Raw genomic sequence first — 23,332 nt, forward strand, 5'->3', positions numbered from 1 at the left:
CCTCCTACAACAGAGCATCCCAACACCGTGTAGTGTCCACTACGAAGGCACCTGCAAGCGCAGGCGCCGTAAAGGCAGATAACCATTTCACAACAAGGGTGTTGCTGTGTCACATCCGCCCGTAATACCTGTGTTTCGGTCAAGCAGTCAAGGTATACAACTGTAAGGCAGCGCACTGCTAACTTACCACAAATGGCAACAACAAATGGGAGACACACCTATACACTTCAGCTATAGTGCATGGGCCGCACTGTCTCATGCTGGCACCGCTTGGGCCCTTGAATTGATCACCCATAACACTAGATGCCGTCACTTGCCACTCACGTTTCGGATCTACCGGTTCCCTTGGTTGTCCACATCTTGCAGTCATAGCAGTGTGGAGCACTTCCCAGGCATCAGGCGTGGACCCAGTCATACATAAATGAAAATCAAACATCAGTGATTAGTGCCTTTTTCTTTTAGATGACCAAACACAATTCACAAGTCAGCGCTACTTCGTGAGACTGTAACCCCCCCCCTTTCCACCCACACCCCCAACTTAGGGTGTATAGGTACTGTTGTGACACCACCCGGCCACATAAGAAATGCGTTACTTACCTGTAACTGCAGTTATCCAGTATTGGTGTCTTTCATAGATTCACATGCCTGAATCATTCCCCGTCGTCGAGACGGGAGTCTCCGGTACATAGAAAAGTAATATCCTATAGACATATATAGAGAGAAGTAGGCCTAAGGGCCTCACCTTAGTAGCCTATCTATATCCTTTTGTAAAAAGGACCAAACTCTAGAAGAGAGCCAATCAGCTAACACCTCCCTCTAGAACATTCCTGTCAGGAGCCTCAGTCTCTCAGATTTTCGTACGCACCAAGCTAAGTAGGCGTAGCATTGATAGAGAGATAGGTGAGTCCCTCCAAGGGAGGCGGGAAGGTTGCATGTGAATCTATGAAAGACACCAATACTGGATAACTGCAGTTACAGGTAAGTAACGCATTTCTTATCCAGTATTATGGGTGTCTTTCATAGATTCACATGCCTGAATCAGAGTAGAAAGCAATACCTTGTGCACATTTCCGATGGAACGCCATATACAAGTCAGTAGATAATACATATCATGAGACTATGAACCATCAATAGAAATCAACATAAGCATTAACTGAGAAATGTGCATACCAAAAAAGGATGGAGGGATGGAGGAAGGCTCACCTTACTGGAATAGATGGCGTAGCACTGCTTGTCCCACTCCTGCATCCTTCATTAGCTCTGTATCCAGGCAGTAGTGCCTGGTGAGGGGATGCGGCAACTTCCATGTGGCCGCCCTGCAGATGTCGATAACTGGCACTCCTGCAAATAGTGCCATAGAAGTCGACATGGCTTTTGTAGAGTGAGCCCTTATTTTGGAGTGCAACGGCTGTCCGGCTTTGTCGTGACAAAAGGCAATCGGCGAAGAGATCCATCTAGAGATGCTTTGTTTGGTAAGCGGTAGACCCTTCCTAGGTCTACTGAAGGCTATGAAGAGCTGATTAGATTTTCTGAAATGTTTGGTTTTATCAATGTAAAATTTTAGACATCTCTTAAGGTCCAATGAGTGCAGCAATCTCTCCGCTGCAGTGCTGGGATTTGGAAAGAATGATCTGAGAATCACAGGCTTATTTAAGCAGAACTCCGACGGGACTTTAGGAATAAACCTAGGGTTGGTCCTTAAAATCACTCTGTCATCCCTAAACTGCAGGAAGGGGTCTTGGATGGAAAGAGCCTGCAGTTCACTGACCCTCCTTGCTGATGTAAGCGCCAGGAGGAAAGCCGTCTTCCACGAGATGCATTTAATGTCAGCCCTGTGAATGGGTTCAAAAGGGTGTTTCATTAGTTGGTTAAGAACCACATTTAGATGCCATGTTGGAGGGATCATCCGTGGTCGAGGAAAAGACCTATAGAGACCTTTAAGGAATTGTTTTATTAGTCTACTAGACCAGAGAGAGGGTCCATTCGATGTTCTTTTAAACCTTGATATCGCCGCCAAATGTACCCTTATGGAAGAGTGTGCCAGGCCCGACTGTGCCAGATGTAGCAGGTAGGGTAATATTTGTTCTGGAGAGGTGGCAAAGGGATGTAGACCCTTGTACGCACACCAGATGCAAAAGCGTTTCCACTTCAGGGAATAAGTCTTGTTAGTGCTTTCCTCTCTTGCCTTTGCTAGGATATCTTTAAAATCCTGCGGGATGCTTAAGTTGCTGAATTCTCGGTACTCAGGTGCCAAGCCGATAACCTGAGAGATTTCAGATCCGGATGTTGAACCTGCTTGTTGCTCATCGTGAGCAGAGATAGATGCTGACGTAGATGGATCGGCGGCTGCAGTGAGAGGCGATGAAGGTTTGTGAACCAGTGTTGCCTCGGCCAGAATGGGGCTATCAAGCCGATAACCTGAGAGATTTCAGATCCGGATGTTGAACCTGCTTGTTGCTCATCGTGAGCAGAGATAGATGCTGACGTAGATGGATCGGCGGCTGCAGTGAGAGGCGATGAAGGTTTGTGAACCAGTGTTGCCTCGGCCAGAATGGGGCTATCAGAATTAAAGTGCAAGGCTCCGCTTTCATCTTTCTGAGGACTCTGGGAATCATTGGAAATGGCGGAAATGCGTACGCAAAGACGTTGCGCCATGCGATGGAAAATGCATTCCCGAGAGACCTTGATTAGGGATGCCAACTTGCGAAGCTTTGGCATTTGGTGTTCTCCCTGGTCGCAAATAGGTCGATTTGCGGCGTTCCCCACCTTGAGAAGATTTGAACGGTGGTCGTCATGTCCAGCTCCCATTCGTGCGACAAAGAACTCTGTCTGCTTAGTAAGTCTGCAAGGACATTGTCCTTGCCTGGGATGTACTCCACCCTCAACAAAACGTTGTGGAGAATGAGCCACTTCCAGATCTTTTGCGATTCGCGCGAGAGTGTCAGCGAACGCGTCCCTCCCTGTTTGTTCAGGTAGTGCATCGTCGTAGTGTTGTCGGTCTTGACGAGCACTAGGCAGTTCTCAATCCTTAGCAAGAAGGACTGCAAGGCTAGGAAGACTGCCCTCAGTTCCAGCAGGTTGATATGGAGCTGCGTCTCCAGTTCTGACCATCTGCCACTGATGCGTAATTCCTGTAGGACTGCTCCCCAACCCTCCAGGGAGGCGTCCGTCGTAATGATATGAGGAGTTACTGGAAGCAGGAACGGCAATCCCTGCGAGAGGATCTTGAGCGACCTCCACCACTGCAATGCCTTTGTGATTTGCATTGTGATCGTTATGCGGTCCTCGAACTATCCTGTGCATTGCTCCCACTGTTTGGACAAAGCCTTTTGGAGCGGACGCATCCAGAGGCGACAGTGCGGTATGAGCAGGATGCAAGAGGACATCATTCCCAAGAGGGATTTGAAGCTACGGACTGGTAAAGTTTTCTTCGAAGCCACTGATGCGGCCAGAGAGACGAGCTTGTGTTTTCTCTCCTGAGATGGGAATACCTTCGCAACTTTTGTATTCAGTGTTGCTCCGAGGAAGGTAATGACTCGAGAGGGATGTAAGGTGAATTTTTCTCGATTGAGTGTAAGACCCAAGTGCTTGAAGAGATTCAGACAGGCGTTGGAGGATTTGGTTGCGCCTGACAAGGATGGTGCCTTCACCAGCCAGTTGTCCAAATATGGGAAGACTTGATGTCCATGCTGCCTGAGGAATGCTGCCACCGGGGAAAGACACTTGGTGAAGATTCGGGGCGCAGACTTGAGGCCAAAAGGGAGGACACAGAACTGATAGTGCTGGCCCGCCACTGCAAATCCTAGGAATTTCCTGTGATTTTTGTGGACTGGGACGTGAAAGTATGCGTCCTGTAGGTCCAGAGACGTCATAAAATCTCCCTCCTCTAGGAGGCCCAAAATCTCCTGAATCGTGACCATGCGGAACAATTGCCTTTTTAAGAATGCGTTGAGCGCCCTGAGGTCTAGAATGGGCCTCCATGGGGGCGTGGCTAGCAGCATGAAGGAGTAAGACGTGCCTCGTTGATCCGACGATTAGCTCTCTCTAAAGCTTCCTAAAACAGCCCAAATCTGTGCTCTAGGCTGGCCCTGATACTTTTGCCACGGAAAAACCGAGTAATTTGGCGGAATACGACCGGCAATCGGCCGGGGAAAAGAGAAATCCGAAGCGGTGCGGCCGCAGCAAGATGGCGACCGGGCGAAACCTGGCGGCCTGGCTCTGACTCCGCCCGAGCACCAGAGACTCTTGCTGAGGGCCTCCCCAGACATCGGAGCCAGGGAGGACACGAAACCGACGGAGGGGGTCGCGGGTGCCCACACCGCACCGCTCCGCTACTTCCCGCGAGTGCCCGTCTGGAGCCTGGGTGGGGCCGGCGACGCGGTCGGCCTGGGGAGACCCCCGAGGGCCTCCCCCCGGGAGAGGACCCCGAGCCAACTGAGTGAGACTGGCGGGCGGAGCAGCAGAGAAGAAAGGCGAGACACACCCCGTCCCCGGAGACGAAAAACTGTGACCTGGCCTGAGAGGTCCCTGGGGAATTTCCACTGCGGAGTTGGGAGACCGGCCCGATCACATGGCCGCCCTCTGCCTCCGGGAACCAACACACAACCTGAGAATGTGACCGCCCACGGGGGATCAGCCTCGGCTACACAGTACCGGGTCCCTGGACCCACCCCACTGAATCTTCCGGAGACACTCCGTCGCTATTCCCTGGTGGTGACACGACATACCCCGCGGGGGACGCACGGCCCGACACGAACCGGGTGCCCTACGTATCCCCGGGACCACCTCGCCATCCAAGAGGAGCAACATGAGGAAGAGAGACCCGCCTGCAAGGTCGGCCAGGCAGGAAACCATCAAAACCTACGCCGCGGCGAGGGCACAAAAGGAGATGCCCCAGAGCCTCCCAGAAACACTCACAGACACTGCCATGCTTTTGGAGGCAATTCAGGCCTCCAGGACTGATATCTAGGACTCTAGAGCAGCACTTGAGACCAAAATAGGCGAGGTGGGCTCCAAGGTTCTGTTGCTACGCCAGGACGTCCGAAATCTCACCGAAAGGGTGACGACGGCGGAATCCAGAATTAGTGAAATGGAAGACTATCACAACCCTCCGTAAAGAAATGGCGGAGCTGCAGGCGTCCCACAGGCAACTGCTATGGAGGGTGGATGACGCCGAAAACAGGGCAAGACGAAACAACCTTCAATTCGTAGGATTTAGGGAAGGCATTGAGAAGACAGATGTTGCGGCCTTCCTACAGGACTGGCTACGTTCCACCTTCCCCCAGGCCCAGTTCTCTAACTGCTTTATCATTGAAAGGGCGCATAGGGCACTACTAGCAAAACCGCCCGAGGGCGCAAGGCCGCGGCCGATAATTGTGCGCTTTTTGAACTATGCCGATAGCGACCTTATCCTCCGAGAAGCTAGACGGAAAGGAGAACTCAAGATTGAGAACGCGAACATCATGATTTTCCCTGATTACAGTCAGGATGTCCAAAAACAGAGACGATCATATGACTCTGTCAAGGCGAAACTTCGAGAACTCCATATCTCGTATATGCTGCTTTTCCCGGCGAAACTGAAAGTAATGTTCAAAGGAAAGCCGCACTTCTTTAACCGCCCGGAGGAAGCCTGACACTGGCTGGAGGAGAGACCTTTGCTTCGAGAAGCCGAGGAGGAGGGCCGCAGAATCTGAACAGAACTGGCGGCTGCGAACTTTCGGAGGAACTCGCCCAGGGCGCAAAGATCCCAAATACCGAGAATGCAGCGGGGCTTACACCTGTCGCCCTATCCGGACCCACATGCGGCAGGACGAGGGAGAGGGAGCCGCGACGCGCTCCCCGCCGACCCCAGGGATCAGAGGTCCAGATTTGGAGGCCTAGCTCATCCACAGGAGGCAGACACCGGAGGCCCCGATAACGAACTCTTGTCGGAGGCGGAGGACTCAACCGACCGTCCTACACACCCGCTGGTCGAGGTAATCCGCGAGATGGAGCTAGGTGCAACTGGCGGAACAGATGAACAGGACATTGAAACGCAGGACTCGCAATCGTGAGGAAGCTTGGACCTTATATCCGTAGCAGCAGCGCGCCGCTGCTGGTGCCGCGCAAGTTATAACCCCTTTTATATTTCCTTATCTTTTCTATTGACTTAGAACACTGTACACGGGGTAATGCTGGTGCCCCTGTGGTCTTGCTTATCTCCGGAGAGGCGGGACACGCTCCACAGGCAGCCTGCAAAGACTATACCCCTGGTTTGAATCCTGAATATAGTTTGATTTGGGATCCTGTGGGTGGGCGACAGACCTTCACCGCCTGAAAGTCCAATTGGTTACGGGTTACACGAATGGGCTGGACGGGGGGGAAAGGTAGGGAGGGGGGAGGACGGGGGGGAACAGTTGAAATAGTTCTGTTAGGGGGATCTTTGTTGGGAGGGAGGGGGAAAGTTGGTTAACTGCAGTCAAATATACTGGTGCCCTATGCCGCGCCTCCGCACTGAAAGTAATTCCCACATGCCTAGAGATGCCCTTGGGTACGCCACGACATACCACACGAATGCCCAAGCGGCTTACCATACAGGGGCTGCCCGCCTGACTACTTCAAGCCCAATCCATGTTAGCTGACCACGACACACACCGGGAAAGCCGGGGAGGGATTAGCATCTTGTCCTGGAATGTGAATGGCCTGGGCAGTAAGATTAAGAGGGGCCTGGTTAACTTGTATCTGAAACATGTAGCCCCGGACATCACGCTCCTACAAGAAACACATCTCAAAGGTACTAAGTGCGGCTTCCTAGCCAGAGGTCGTTTTAAGCTGCTAGCGCATGCCGGATACACGTCAGACTCTAGAGGTGTCGCCATTATACTGAAAAAGACCACTCCATTTCTCATAACACAAACATAGACAGACCCCCAGGGAACGTACGTGGCTATCAAGGGGATATGGAACAGATGCGCCTACACTATAGTTTCAGTCTATGCACCACCGAAACTCCAGGCTCCCACACTTAAGAAAGTAGCGGATATACTGCTGGAAACAGCCGACACCATACAGAGCAAAGATTAGGTTGGCAAAGGAACGAAGAAAGGTCCACTCTGAGGCCGAAATCCTCGAGCAGGACATATTAGATCTGGAAAGGGAATGCCAGAACTCGAGAGACCCAGTGGCACTCAGGAGACTCACAATATAGAGAGCTGGTGACAGGAGAGGTGAAGACGCAGGCACTAGCTACCTTGTATCGCCTACCTACACGATGTAGGAGACAAGTCTGGTAGGCTCCTGGCGTGGCTCAGCAAAAAAGAACGGGCGGAGAGATGGGTGGAGCAGATTAAAGACCCTCAGGGAACGACACTTCAATCAGACGTACATATAGCTGAGGTATTCACAGACCACTATGAACACTTCTATGAGTCTAGAGATCTAGGAACACGTGAAGAGGCGTTACAATATATGGACCAAACTGACCTCCCGACTCTGCCCGTTGAGGACGCGAAAAGCGATGGACTCCGATATTACTCTCGACGACATATCTGAGGCACTGGCTAAACTGAGACCAGGGAAAACACCAGGCCCAAATGGCTTCCCAGCCGAATTCTTTAAACGAACGGCTGACCTAATAGTGAAACATCTGAAGGGCCTTTATGAGGATGCCCTCCAGGACGGAAGGCTCCCTCCTGACCATGGCTACCATTGTCCCTATCCACAAGGACGGCAAACCGAAAGAGCTTTGCGAGTCCTATCGTCCAATTTCATTATTAAACTCGGAAACGAAGCTATTGGCCACCATCCTGGCGATGAGATTGAGACGGGTGATATCGCAGCTGATCCACCTTGATCAGACTGGATTTATACCAGACAGGGCTACCAGACTGAATCTTAGGCGCACTCACAATTGGCTGCAGGAGGTCCGGGACAGGGAGGACCCGCACTGGTTCCTGTCCCTGGATGCGGAAAAAGCCTTTGATGTGGTACACTGGGCATTTCTGGAGGGCGTCCTACAGAAATTCGGCTTCGGACCGAAATTCCACCAATGGGTGCAACTGCTGTACACTGAACCGAGGGCCAGGGTGAGAGTAAACTGAGTCCTCTTGCGGGAATTCCAAATACGACGAGGGACCAGACAGGGGTGCCCCCTCTCCCCACTCTTATTAGCTCTAACGATAGAGGTCCTGGCGGCTAGAATTCGCCAGAACCCGAACATCAGGGGATTTCAGCGGACCGAAGGAGAGGTGAACGAGGGAAAGATCTCGCTATATGCGGATGACGTCCTTCTATATGTAACTTCACCGGAGACGTCGATCCCGCAGCTATTTCACGAACTGGAACTGTACGGTGACCATGCCTGATACAGAATACATTGACATAAGTCGGTCTTATACGACCCCGCAGGGAGAGATGCGTGGTCGGACCTTCCAGGAAGTCTGCTCACTACAGCGGAGGGCTTTCAGTATTTAGGGGTCTACCTCACCCTGGATAGACATATTTCATACACCCGTAACATTGAGCGTATCATGGTAAACTCCATTGCAGATATGGATCACTGGAGACTACTCCCACTCACCCTCCTAGGCCGAGCGGCTATGTACAAGATGATTATTCTCCCCAAATACTTGTACGCCCTTCAAAATGAGTACTATCCCCTCCCCCCAAAAGTCCTCCCCAAGATACACGCGGACCTACGTGCCTTTATATGGCTGGGTAAACAACCTAGGGTGGCCCTGACCACCCTACAGAGGCACCAATACAGTGGGGGGATTTCGCTCCCGAATCTGGAAGCATATTACTGGGCGGAACATCTCGCCCCGATCAACGAATGGATACACGCACAGGCAGACCACCCCTCTTATGCACTAGAGCGCCACAAATTAGCACCCAGACACATCCTTTCCTATCTATATGGGGGGCATAGACGGAAACGTCTTCTACCGGCAACCGAAATTACCCTTCTTGCCTGGAGGGAGTCCACGAAACGCATGGGGTGGGACAGGAAGCCAACGAAACAAACACCAATTTGGCACTGCACATGGCTAACGGAGCTCCACAAATTAACGGGTTACAGTAGGTGGGACGACATAGGGATCTCCACGTTGGGAGATGTCATTGCCAAAGGGCAACTGAAAACATTTGCGGCTCTGACCACGGAATTCGGCATACACCCGCGTGTAATGGCTGGATTTTCTGAGTAGGTGGGATCAGCCCCCAGGGGCCCCTCCAACCCAGCCAGAACGTAATCACATCCCTCCTCAGGACCAACTATCCAGGCACCTGGTACCTACCTGAGGATGGGGAACTCGCAATATACAAGCTCATATTATTAAAAACACCACTAAATCTATAGGGATACTAAGAATACTCACTGATTACTAGGGATATCCATACCCTACACCACACTTATTCACATCAGTTGGTCTCGCGGCCACCCTGACCCAGACCGTTCTACCCTAGGGCAGATATGACACACAATCCGGTGCGTCTACACACGGGCCTGCAGAACCCAATGCTCCCTTTTCCAAACTGTTTGCAATCCTGCAAAACTACACACTAGTTCGACCTCCTAGTGCTCTCACTTATTCAAGCCACAATCTAGTGGGTATACACACTGGTCTCCTACCCAGTGTTCTCATTAACGCCGCATATCAACGACGACCACATTCCTATGAACACCTATATATATATATATTGGGAAGTCTCTTCACTAAGGGTCTGCTACTACAATATTAGGAGTTAGCCAATTAATCTCATATATCTCCTACTCTTGACATCATAGGTCCACTCACTCCCTATTTATGTGATCACCACTTACCTGATTGGGATTACTCATCCATTCATGCAAACACTAAACACCTAGGAGTGTTGTTTACCTAGATTGAACAAGAATACAAGGCAAAGGCCAGTTTGTTACAAACTGGGGGGTTATTTTATTACAACAATATAAACATTTACACAGAACTGACAAAGACTATAGGTAGAACACACCGCTGAAAGAGAAAAGATTAAACATAACAGGAACACTCCGCTGAAAGGGAAAGGATTTAAACATACAATAGCCTAGGGAATAAGGACAAGATTAAGATGCAACTGTAAAGTAAACTAATGTGATGAAAACAATATCACCTGATTAGTGTGAAGTCTTGTTCTAGCTGTCATCTGGGCTCCTCTCTCGTCTGTGCCTTGGCTCATCTCAGACTTCCTCTCTCTCCTGCACTCTTGGGTACACCTCTGCGCTGATCACTCTGTCTCTGGACTCCTCTCCCCCTCACGAACTGTCTCCACCTTCCATCTTCAATCTTAATAGTTCCTGCCGCTCTGATCACCGTTCATTCCACTAGCTTATTCACTCTGTCTCTGCGCCAATGTCCAATTAACTCCATCTGCTCCCATAGGTTAGTCCACGATCTCTCCTCCGTCTCTTCTAAAAGGCATTACTTCAGACTCCAGCTATTCACACCTCCTCCTGATAAGCAACTGCTTCTGACTGCTTCCTTCAGTTCCAGCTCACTATTCAACTCAGCTCTTCTCCAGCTTGAACCCTCTCTCTCTCTGCCAACTCCACTCCACTGCTTTCCACTCCTCCACCTTAGCACGACCCTCTGGCTTCGCCACCTTCACTCGACTCCCTCTCTGCTTGACTCCCTCTGCTCGACTCCCTCTCTGCTTGACTCACTGGCTCCGCCTCTGCACTTCACTGATATAGAATGCTGTTTCCTCATGGAAAGTTCCAGCCAGCAGCTTCCTCCCACCAATCCCATGCACCAGGCTCCTTGCGCTAGACGCTCCCACAGTGACCAGTCTGCTTGTTTCGTCTAGAGACCTGAGCCCGGGAACAATTCCTGATTAGATTCAGCTCTGGCCGGTTCTCTCCGGTCCGCTTAGGGCGAACAACAGTTATAACTATAAACTTTGCCTTTGCCCTGAAAAGCCTCTCAGCTTCATCAAGATGGAGTCCCTCTAGCTCTAGGCCTGTAGGCCTGAAAGGGGTGAAATGCTCCTTAGCTCTGTCAGAATACCTACATAAACCATACCAAGGTGTCTAATATGTCAAAGCCAATAGGCAATAGACAGGTTAAAGTCAAGAATAAAGGCATATTAAGCAGCTATCCTCTTCTAGGTCTGGAAAAAGGGCTTAAAAGGGCCAACACAGGCTAAGAATACCTATACTAGATGCGAGCAAGATTAATGATCTATATCACTGCTAAATAAAGCCAAAAACTCTGCCATTACACTCCACCCTTAGATCCTTATCTTGCGAGCATCAGTGAACAACAACAACCATCTAAACAAACATCAACATAATCTATCCAACATAGGCTAAGAATACCTATCCTAGATGTGAGCAAGATTAATGATCTATATCACTGCTAAATAGAGCCCAAAAACTCTGCCATCCACCCTTAGATCCTTATCTTGCGAACATCTTATAAACAATAACATCCAGATAAACAAACATCAACACAATCTATCAACAAATCAAAAGCTAAAAAACTCCCTACAAACAATGACAACTTAAGGAAATTCCATCTGAAACTCAATGATAGGAAATACAAACCTAACAACCAACTGAAAACAAATCAAAGCACCCTTGACTTGAATGCCGAAACATATCTGAGATTGGATCTGATAACAACAGAAACTAACCAAAGCATCCTCAAACTAAATGTGCCTCAACTTCTAGTGATAACTGGTGAAATCTAGTGATGTAGGGACTTATGTGTTGAATGAAAACAGCAAGGGGCCTAAATGGGGCCTACTTCGGACAACTTAAGCCTAAATGAGGCCTACCTACTATTGTCAACTTAAGAACTAAATGTGTTTCAACTCCTAATGAGAAAACAAGAAAGGGCCTAAATGAGCCCTACCTACTATAGGCAACTTAAGCTAATGATGACTCATGAAACTATTGGTGTAGGGGCTTGTTTGTGGGATGAAAATAACAATGGGCCTAAATGAGGCCTACCTACTGACATTTGTAGAAGTAGACATGACAAACTGTGTCAAGGATTGGGCAAACATTAATACATAATCATACTAAAAGACACACCACCCAGAACAATCCAAAGTCTAAGGTAACCACCCTTTGATCAATCAAGGTGAAAAAGTAAGAACAGTAAAAAAAAAACAACCCCATTTCTACAAGATAGCTGGTGTAACACCAAGCCAAGAACATCCATTTTACATCATACTGTGGAACACATGTGTGCAGCACCATTCACATAAAAAAAAAGAGTCCTTCATTGGCAAAAACTGTTTTGAAGAAAACAGGAAAACTATAATAGGTGACATGTTTTTTGCTTTAAAAGTGGGGCCTGCTTGTCCAAGGGATTATGCATCAAATCCTTGTATCATTCTGTCACAAATAAAACATGTTTGTGTGGTTTTTTTTTTTTAAAGTGGGGCCTGCTCGTAGTGATGTCAAAAAAAAAAAAAAAAAAAAAATTGCATGCCAAGGAATTATGTAACCGAGTCCAAATTCTTCAGTGTAGGCCACCACCCTGCATCCTCGGTATCCGGACACTTCCTCCGATGCGGCCATCCATCACCCTTCCGGTCCGGTCTGGTCTGGTCTGGTCTGATTCCATCATCCAAAAATAATAAACTAAAATAAAAACATGAAAGTAAAAAACTAAAACAAGAAAGGAAGTGGGAGGGGGAATCGACCCACGCACAACCACAACCCAGCAATCCTAGAAAACAAGAAAACAAGTATCATTATTCTTGCAAAATAAAATTTTCCATTTAAAAAGCATCCCGGGTGCCTTTCATTATTGAAAAGAAAATATCCTAATTAATTAAAAACATTCAAAATGTAACTTTTAAGTTTAGTAAGTGGGGCCTAACATACCCTAATCCTCTCTAAGCCAGCCCCTCCCTTCAGAGCAGGAGCCAGGCTACAGTGTGAAGCTACTTGAATCACTGCCAGATGATGAGCTCACAGCAGGAGCAGGGCACTGCAAGCCTCCCATTTCCCTGGTCAGAGAAGCCCGCCCAGGCCCACTGCGACTAACTAACTCCAAGGGCAAGAGTCTGCAAGAGTCCCTTATCAGCAGGCAATGAAGCCGCCTGCGTCAACAGCCAGGAAGAGCGAGGTCCCCCGCCCTTAAATAAACAAGCCATCCGCGGAAGAAAATTGGATTGTAGCCAATCATAACGAACAGGGACGTGATCGGAACCTGCAGCGGGAAGGAAAAAAAAACTCGTCTGCACAAACCAGCTGGTCTGCCAAGGTCGACAAACAAATTCCTTGCCTGTTCCCAGGCCTGATTGTGCTAACCAACGAAAGCTAGCATTTAAAAAAAAAACAATTCTGTTACAGTGTACTGCTAATTAAAAGCTCCAGTTTCTAAAAAGACTTTTGTCTAACTAATTCAGCTAAAGGCAAGACATTTAAAATATGGGCACTTATTTAGAAAGTGGCAACTAAGTTTTGCACACAAGATTATACATTCTAAATTTGAAAAAAAAAACGAATTAACATGGACCATTGTAAAGAGAAATAATTTTAAAACAACATAAAATGCAGATACATTTCAACATTGTATTTAATTTAACCAGGGGCATCATATCATTTTACATTACAGTGTAATGTAACATGCAAGCTATGTAATCCAAACTAATAAAAGAGCCACATTCATACACTAATAAACAACCAATTATTTTCTAACTGAGTTGGTTAATTTATTAAAAAAGGTTTTGCTGACACATTTTATAAAAGAATACATTTTAATTTACATTTGGGAAAATAATAATGTTACATTTAATGTTTTTTCAAAGGCACACGGTTGCCTTCCACTAATTAAAAGCACATGTTACCATGCACTGTCGGGCAAGATTGATTATTCTCAACCTGTGATCATTGCAACCAGCACATTCCTATCTAGATGGAAACCCCTCAAAGAAATAATTAATGAAAACAGCCCGTAGCATGCATTCTAACGGGCCATCTTTTTAACATTTCACTCATTTTAAAAGAACACAGCTTTCTCCGTAATCCGACTGGTTGATTTATAACCACATCAGTTCCAAGGCAAACCCACACAAATTCGTAGACGCATTTCAAAAAGAATGTGAAATGAACAAAACCCTTAGCAAAGCACAAGATGTTACCTTCCCGTCAAGAAGTTGACAAAGCACATAGGCAGACCAAGGAACCAAAAAAAAAGTCAAAATCAAACCATCAAATAATCCTTAAAATAATCCACTGACTTTTATAGTCAGGTCAGATAACCATGCATGTTGACAGCATGTTAAAAATAAAGACTGCCATCTCAACTCAAGATATTAACCCTTTGGCAGCTCAAGCAGAATCATTTCCCAACGACTGCAGATACATGGGAAAATCATGAGCACATTTCTTCACGTTTACAGATAACACGTACACATATTTTCAAAAACGTTATCCCCAAGCACCCGAGAGAGATCCAGCTCTCTCCTGCCTAACGTAATGATAACATGCCCTATCCAAGCCATGACCACATGGCGCTATTCACAAGCCATATTTACAAGACAAGCTTTTCACAAACAATATATCCAAGGCGCAATGCACAAGGAACACAGCAAATCAACATGAAAACATGCACCTCACAAGCCACAATAATATGGCACTATTCACAAGTCATATTTACAAGGAGCTATATTCAAAGAACTTCACAAATCATATTACAATGAACACATTTCACATTGCACAGCATAAGCAAATGCAGCAAGCAATTCAATGGGCAATTTAAAAGCATTTTGTACACACATTTATACAATTGGACCATCACAAAGATGTAACTGGCTTCCTCATGTAATGCCATCCTTCAACTCTGACAGTTTAAACACCAAGATGAAAACCATTCCTTCCACCCTGAATAAACCAAATGCCATGATGTAATGCAATCTCCTCCCGCTGCAACTGTTCAAGCCCATAGGTCTAACAGGCTACATAAACTGCAACATTACGCCAGATGGAACCAGCGTTCAGGGCACTCCCTCAGAACACATGGGAAACTCTCTAAGCACATGGCCAGATCACACAGGATTCGTAAGATGACGACTACGCCAAATGTTATGTTTGGCGCTCAGGGCACTCCCACACAACACATGGGAAACAATCTAAGCACATGGCCAGGACACACAGAATTCGTAAGATGCCGACTACGCCAGATGTAATGGCTGGATTTTCTGAGTAGGTGGGATCAGCCCCCAGGGGCCCCTCCAACCCAGCCAGAACGTAATCACATCCCTCCTCAGGACCAACTATCCAGGCACCTGGTACCTACCTGAGGATGGGGAACTCGCAATATACAAGCTCATATTATTAAAAACACCACTAAATCTATAGGGATACTAAGAATACTCACTGATTACTAGGGATATCCATACCCTACACCACACTTATTCACATCAGTTGGTCTCGCGGCCACCCTGACCCAGACCGTTCTACCCTAGGGCAGATATGACACACAATCCGGTGCGTCTACACACGGGCCTGCAGAACCCAATGCTCCCTTTTCCAAACTGTTTGCAATCCTGCAAAACTACACACTAGTTCGACCTCCTAGTGCTCTCACTTATTCAAGCCACAATCTAGTGGGTATACACACTGGTCTCCTACCCAGTGTTCTCATTAACGCCGCATATCAACGACGACCACATTCCTATGAACACCTATATATATATATATTGGGAAGTCTCTTCACTAAGGGTCTGCTACTACAATATTAGGAGTTAGCCAATTAATCTCATATATCTCCTACTCTTGACATCATAGGTCCACTCACTCCCTATTTATGTGATCACCACTTACCTGATTGGGATTACTCATCCATTCATGCAAACACTAAACACCTAGGAGTGTTGTTTACCTAGATTGAACAAGAATACAAGGCAAAGGCCAGTTTGTTACACACTGGGGGGTTATTTTATTACAACAATATAAACATTTACACAGAACTGACAAAGACTATAGGTAGAACACACCGCTGAAAGAGAAAAGATTAAACATAACAGGAACACTCCGCTGAAAGGGAAAGGATTTAAACATACAATAGCCTAGGGAATAAGGACAAGATTAAGATGCAAGTGTAAAGTAAACTAATGTGATGAAAACAATATCACCTGATTAGTGTGAAGTCTTGTTCTAGCTGTCATCTGGGCTCCTCTCTCGTCTGTGCCTTGGCTCATCTCAGACTTCCTCTCTCTCCTGCACTCTTGGGTACACCTCTGCGCTGATCACTCTGTCTCTGGACTCCTCTCCCCCTCACGAACTGTCTCCACCTTCCATCTTCAATCTTAATAGTTCCTGCCGCTCTGATCACCGTTCATTCCACTAGCTTATTCACTCTGTCTCTGCGCCAATGTCCAATTAACTCCATCTGCTCCCATAGGTTAGTCCACGATCTCTCCTCCGTCTCTTCTAAAAGGCATTACTTCAGACTCCAGCTATTCACACCTCCTCCTGATAAGCAACTGCTTCTGACTGCTTCCTTCAGTTCCAGCTCACTATTCAACTCAGCTCTTCTCCAGCTTGAACCCTCTCTCTCTCTGCCAACTCCACTCCACTGCTTTCCACTCCTCCACCTTAACACGACCCTCTGGCTTCGCCACCTTCACTCGACTCCCTCTCTGCTTGACTCCCTCTGCTCGACTCCCTCTCTGCTTGACTCACTGGCTCCGCCTCTGCACTTCACTGATATAGAATGCTGTTTCCTCATGGAAAGTTCCAGCCAGCAGCTTCCTCCCACCAATCCCATGCACCAGGCTCCTTGCGCTAGACGCTCCCACAGTGACCAGTCTGCTTGTTTCGTCTAGAGACCTGAGCCCGGGAACAATTCCTGATTAGATTCAGCTCTGGCCGGTTCTCTCCGGTCCGCTTAGGGCGAACAACAGTTATAACTATAAACTTTGCCTTTGCCCTGAAAAGCCTCTCAGCTTCATCAAGATGGAGTCCCTCTAGCTCTAGGCCTGTAGGCCTGAAAGGGGTGAAATGCTCCTTAGCTCTGTCAGAATACCTACATAAACCATACCAAGGTGTCTAATATGTCAAAGCCAATAGGCAATAGACAGGTTAAAGTCAAGAATAAAGGCATATTAAGTAGGCATGGGCGGAAAATCCGTTCCGCTCGCGGATTTTGCGGATTTTCGGGAAATCCGCAATCCGCGAGATTTGCGAATTTCCCGCAAAATCCGCAAATCCGCGAGCAGCGGATTTTGCTCGCACTGTTCGCGTGAGTTCGCGCCCCGCGAATAAGTGCAAAATTGCAGAAATACGATCTTAGCAAAACTGAAAGTAACTACTTACCAGGTTCAAAAGTTCAGGCACATCATTAGTAGCCATTTCCTGTAGTGCTTCCTGAGGGGCCCCTCCAGAGTTCAGTTGCCAGTTGAAACTATTATGTGACCCTGCTCTGAACCTCAGAATAGTTACACATATGCCACAAAGGTCCTGAATTACAGCTAAGGGAGACAAGCAGGAGCCAGGCTGGAAGTTAAAATCCATTAATCAGCCCCTAATTCATTATTGTCAGTTGGGGCAGGGCAGGTGTTGTAACTAATTTTGCAACAATGAAAGCACTTAGCAAGTGCAAAAGATCACTAATCAGGGCGCACTAAGGAAGCAGGTGCCAGCTAAAAAAATATTCTGTGACACATTAATCAGCCCCAAATTAATTCAGGTCAATTGAGGCAGGGAAGGTGTGCTTTGCTTTGCCGAAAATAATGTACACTGGACAACCAGAGGGTGTGGTGATGAAACAGAGGGTGGCATGGGTGGGCCAGAGGGTGGCATGAGTAGTCAGAGAGTGGCAGTGGTGACAGAGAGTGGCAGTGATGAAGAAGAGTGTCCCAAACAGGCTGGACACGTAGAAACAACAAGTTCGCAAAACTTGCGACCCGACAGGTAAGTTCGCAAATTGCGAAATTGTAAAAACCCTCGCGAACTGGCAGAAACACGGGCGAACACAAAAAAAAAAAAATCCGCAAATTCGCGGGAATTCGCGGATTTTGCGGATTGCGAATCCGCAAATCCGCAAAATTCGCGAACGCGAGATCCGCAAAATTCGCTCATGCTTAATATTAAGCAGCTATCCTCTTCTAGGTCTGGAAAAAGGGCTTAAAAGGGCCAACACAGGCTAAGAATACCTATACTAGATGCGAGCAAGATTAATGATCTATATCACTGCTAAATAAAGCCAAAAACTCTGCCATTACACCCGCCACAGAGGTACAAATATACTAGATTAAAACATGCATGGGGAGCCCAGAATATTGACATCGTAGACCTGGCAGAATTCGCCCCACTCTCTAACCTATAAGATCCTCACGAACAACATGTTGGGGGACTTGGCCAAGCTTTGACAACAATGGGAGGCGGACGTGGGAGGCATGGAGGACATTGACTGGGAACTGGTCTCAACACATCCCAGGGAGGTGGCAGTTAAATCTAGACTCCGCCTTATCCAATTTAACGTATTACATAGAACCTAATTTGATAGAGTGAGGCTTCAGAGGATGGGAAAGACAGATGATGCTAAATGCCTGCGATGCCAGGACCCCAGGGGGGATTTCTTCCATGTCCTGTGGTCGTGCCCTAAAGTACAGGGGTACTGGTCGGATGTTTTCACAGAACTATCAGCAGTATTTGAGAGTCAATTACAGGTCGACCCCAAGCTGGCGCTATTGGGCATGACAATCGATGTGGACCTTCCACGCCCTCTGCAGACCTTCCTGGTACTGGCCTTAGTAGTGGCTAAGAGGGACATTGCGAAATATTGGGGCGCACCGGAGATACCACGTCTGGAAGAATGGAGGGGAGGCCTAGATATGTATATGGCGGCTGAGAGAGTTACATACAAGGCAAGGGGGTGTCCCAGGAAGTTCCGAAAAGTGTGGGGAAAATGGCGGAGCTATCACGGACTGGATGCCGGACTATAATGGTTCATTACGAGAGGTGCATATTGGAGGACAAAGAGACTTTATGATAATTTAAATGCTGATGGTACTATGGAGAACCCACCTTGTGATCACCTTTGTATGAGAACTGTATGCCTCACTATGGGTAATGAATGGGGGGGGCGGCGGGAGCAGGGGGGAAATGCATAATGCACTTTATTGTAGAGATGACTGCAATGTTCAGTTTGGAGAAAAATGCCAATAAAAACGGGTTAAAAAAGAAAATAGAATGGGCCTCCATTTCTTCTCCTTTTTTGAATCGGGAAGAAGCAGGAGTAAAATCCTGTCCCCTTGTGAGCTGACTGTACTCGCTCTATTGCCCCTTTTTGAAGCATAACTCAGATTTCTTGAAGAAGCAATCGTAGGTTTTTGTGACGCATCGAGCTTGGAGGGGTTGTCGTGGGATTTTTTCGAATTCTATAGAATGGCCAAATTGAATTAATTGAAGGACCCATCAGTCCGTTGTTATTCTCCTCCAATTTTCAAAGAAGGAGTTGAGGGATGGACTGGCTGTAGGAATAGGTAATTGGCGTCGGCCAGTGGTCTTCCGATGGTTCTTTCCCTTAAAGTTGAACTTTCCAAAAGAGGACTGCCTGCCTTGCTGTTGTTGGCGAGGTTGGTATTGTGACTTGCCTTGGTTGTAAGAATATGAGGATCTATTTTGATAATTGCTTCTGTAAGAGGATTGTCCTCTGCCTCTGTTCCCTCGAAAGGACTGGTTTCTAAATTGTGCTGTGCCAAGCGCTCTCGCTGTGTCCGTGTCCTTTTTAATTGTTTGCAGCGATTCATCGATCTTGGCTCCAAAGAGGTGTTGTCCATCGTATGCCATGTCCAGGACTTTAGATTGTACCTCCTGTCGGAATGAGGTAGCCTTGAGCCATCCCTGTCTTTGCAAAACAACTGCACCTGCTAGCTGTCTGAATCCAGTCATTGCTACATCCAGAGCACAGTCTATCAATTCAGAGGCCGAAGTTTGACCCTCTAGAAGCAGAGATTGAACCTCCTCTTTCGTGGCGTCTGGCAGTTCAGAGAAATACGGAGCAATGTCTGCCCACAACTGCCTATTGTACCTTCCTAGAAGTGCAATAGAATTTGCCGCCTTTACGGTCATTGCCGATGTGGTTGGAAAACGCTTTCCAATATTGTCCAGCGTCCTGCCCTCCTTGTCCGGTGGAGCCGTTAACGGAGAGGAGGGATTTCTGGAATTTTTCGGCGCCACCTGTGTAACAACAGAGTCCGTCTTGGGATGTCCTGTAAGGCAGGCTGGTGCCGATGCTGGGGCCTTGTATTTATTGTCCAGTCTTGGAACCACTGCCGATACTGAGGCTGGAGTCTGCATCAACTGCAGACCCTGTTCCCATATATAGTCAATGATAGGAATCAACCTGGTAGTTTTCTTAAGTGGTTCCTTAAAATCATAAAGGAAACAGTCACTTTCTTGAGACTCCATAGTAATGTGGAATCTTTTGGCCGCTCTCTCCACCAGATTGTGGAACCCTCCTATGTCCACAGGTGGTGAATCTGAGGTAGCGGGCTCCAGGGACGCTGGAGAAGAAATGGATGTTATCATCTTCGTCATCATGATTGGAATGGTCATGTTGGAGCTCACCCTCTTCCTGCTGTTCTCCCTCATCGTCAGATTATGGAGGATCTTGTATCTGTTCCCTTTCCTGACGGAGCACCAATGGTGGTGGTCTGGGCCGTGGAGACGGAGCAGTTCCCGCTGCTGGAGGAGCATTTCTAGCTGCTGGAGGATGAGCTGAGGACTCCGGGAAACGTTGTTTATAGTCCTGTATGAAGAACCTCAAATCAGACACTATAGATGCTGGTAGACATACCATGGGCGTAATTTGAGTCTGTACTTGTGCCTTAACATTATGCTCTTGGGTAATTTCAGCATCATCACCATCATCATCAGTGCTTTGGCATTTGACCACTAGATGAGATGGACTGGTAGCCTGTGTGATATCCTCCTCATCCGACTCTTCATCTTGTAGTAGACAAGCTGGAGGCAATCCTTGCACTCAACTTGGGGACGTTAACTCTGGTGTAATTGTCTTTTTTAGCTCTTCACCCTTAGAGAGGCGGGTTGTAATTCAGCCTCAGCTGTCATTGAAGGACTCGTCGACGGCAGGATCCTGGACGACCTATCATCTACGGATTGTATTTGTTCTTGTGTCTGTCTCATCGACGGTGGAATCGTCGGTGACTGCTTCCATTGTGGCGTCGACGATGTCCTCGTCGACGGTGTGGCTGACGGTATGTCCATCGCCGTCGTTGCCTTCATCGTCGATGCCTTCGTCGACGATGACTTTGTCGACGATACCCTCGTCGACGATGTCACTGTCGACTGCGCTACTGTCGATGGGGTCTTCTTCGTCGTCGATTCTTTTGTCGACGGTATACTCGTCAACGATGATGATGATTTCGTCGACGGCAAAGACTTCGACGGCGCTGGTCTCGTCATCGACACTGACGTCAACGCTGTAGATGTCGATGACGATTTCGATGATGGTGTAGTCGTCGTCGATGAAGAAAACGCCGACGATGCGGACGTCGTCGATACTGTCGTCGTCGACGTCGATACGTACACGGGAGACACAGCCTTCTTTTGCGCGGATGATGGCGTCGACAATGGCGACAACGGCGCAGGCTTTTTGTAGTTGTGAACCTCCTTGTCAGACGCTGATGACTTAGCCTCTGAAGACTTTTTTGCAGCCTTCTTTGGAGGAGCGTCTGTAGGGCTAGGGGAAGCCACCCTTGGCCTTTTTAAAGACAGCTGTGAGGAGACTGAAGAAAACTCATCTTCTTCTGAAGATTCCAGATTCTCTCTGGTCTTGAGCCTGTTAAGCCAGAGTAAAAGACGTCCTTCTCTGTCTTTTAGCGTTTTTGTAGAAAAAGTTCTACAAATTTTGCAGTCCTTTGGTGAATGGTCCGGATACAGGCAATACAAGCATGTCTTGTGCTGGTCTTCCACATGTAACCTCTTTTTTCCACAAGAAGTACATGCTCTGAATAGACCCTTCTTATTCTAAGGATCAGCCATAGTCAGTCTTGAAGTAAAGAAATTCAAATTAGTGAAGAAATAGGTTAGAATAAGGAAACCTGAGGAGATCTCAGGTGGAGACTCCCTTAGCACAATGTGCGGTATAAAATCTGAGAGACTGAGGCTCCTAACAGGAAGGTTCTAGAGGGAGGTGTTAGCAGGTTGGCTCTCTTCTAGAGTGTGGTCCTTTTTACAAAAGGACATAGATAGGCTACTAAGGTGAGGCCCTTAGGCCTACTTCTCTCTATATATGTATATATGACATTACTTTTCTATGTACCGGAGACTCCCGTCTCGACGACGGAGAATGATTTAGGCATGCGAATCTATGAAAGACACCCATAATACTGGATAATTTGCGAGCCAATGGATGTATTGATACCGCGTGATGCTACACCTGTCTCTAGCTGTGACACCACCCGGCCTCATAATTTGCCGGACCACGGATGCATCGATACTGCGTGATACTACACCTGTATACAGTCTGTCCGACAACATAGGCACCTAAACGCCCCAAATGTGCACCAGCCATAGGGGGAGTAGGTCCAGTGCGACAAAACATAGGAATAACCTGCTTAATTTTACAGGCCCAAGGACGTCAGTAATGTGTGACCCCACACCCACATCTCATTGTGTAAGTGCACAGGCACAAGGGTGCAGAGATACCGCGTGACAAACCCCAGGCATATAATGCCAGATTGTACACACACACAGGGGTGCGACGGTACCGTGTAACGCCAAATGGACATCCAAGGTACAAATGCACAGGCACATGGGTGCAGAGGTACTGTGTGATACAATACATTATTGTGCCTACGTGTATGAGCACGAGGGTGTATAGATACTGTGTGGCAGACACCGGCATATACAATGCATACGTGTATAAGCGGACCGGTGCAGAGGCACCACATGACAAAACGCACTCCTAAAGCTTACATGTATCTTCTTATGCTGCTTAGGGCTTTTGACACAGACCCCTAATTCCTATGTACCACCTCACCGCGCGCAGTGATACCCGAGAAGGTGTGACAATAAGGCCTGAGATGTACCGTTTTGGCGTCATAAGTGTTGAAAGTATACTTGAGTGACACACCCTGAGGCCAGTGCTAAGTAGGCCTGACCACAAAACCATGTAAATAACTTGCTGTAATATGCTAAGCATAACTCCCTCAGTAAGTAATGTCACCCAATGTGGAATCCGGGAGCTTACCCTAGAGGTAACTTATATGTAAAGAAAAGAAGGTTTGGGCCATCATGGCAATTTACCAACTGCGTGCGCGAACCCTACAGTGATAGGTCTGACATACATTTACAGGGCTACCCCTGCGGGTGGCACAACACGTGGTGCAAGCCCACTAGCAG

The 23,332-nt window shown here is 47.6% G+C and overlaps 1 protein-coding gene across 1 annotated transcript in view; it reads right to left on the bottom strand.

The window, feature by feature from the left end:
- SLC26A8 (solute carrier family 26 member 8) overlaps positions 1-23,332 on the bottom strand; it is a 3,386,895-nt gene that overhangs the window by 2,805,240 nt on the left and 558,323 nt on the right. The gene's annotated exons all lie outside the window — the stretch shown is intronic.

Source organism: Lissotriton vulgaris, chromosome 5 (assembly GCF_964263255.1).
Source record: "Lissotriton vulgaris chromosome 5, aLisVul1.2, whole genome shotgun sequence".
Taxonomy (NCBI): Eukaryota; Metazoa; Chordata; class Amphibia; order Caudata; family Salamandridae; genus Lissotriton; species Lissotriton vulgaris.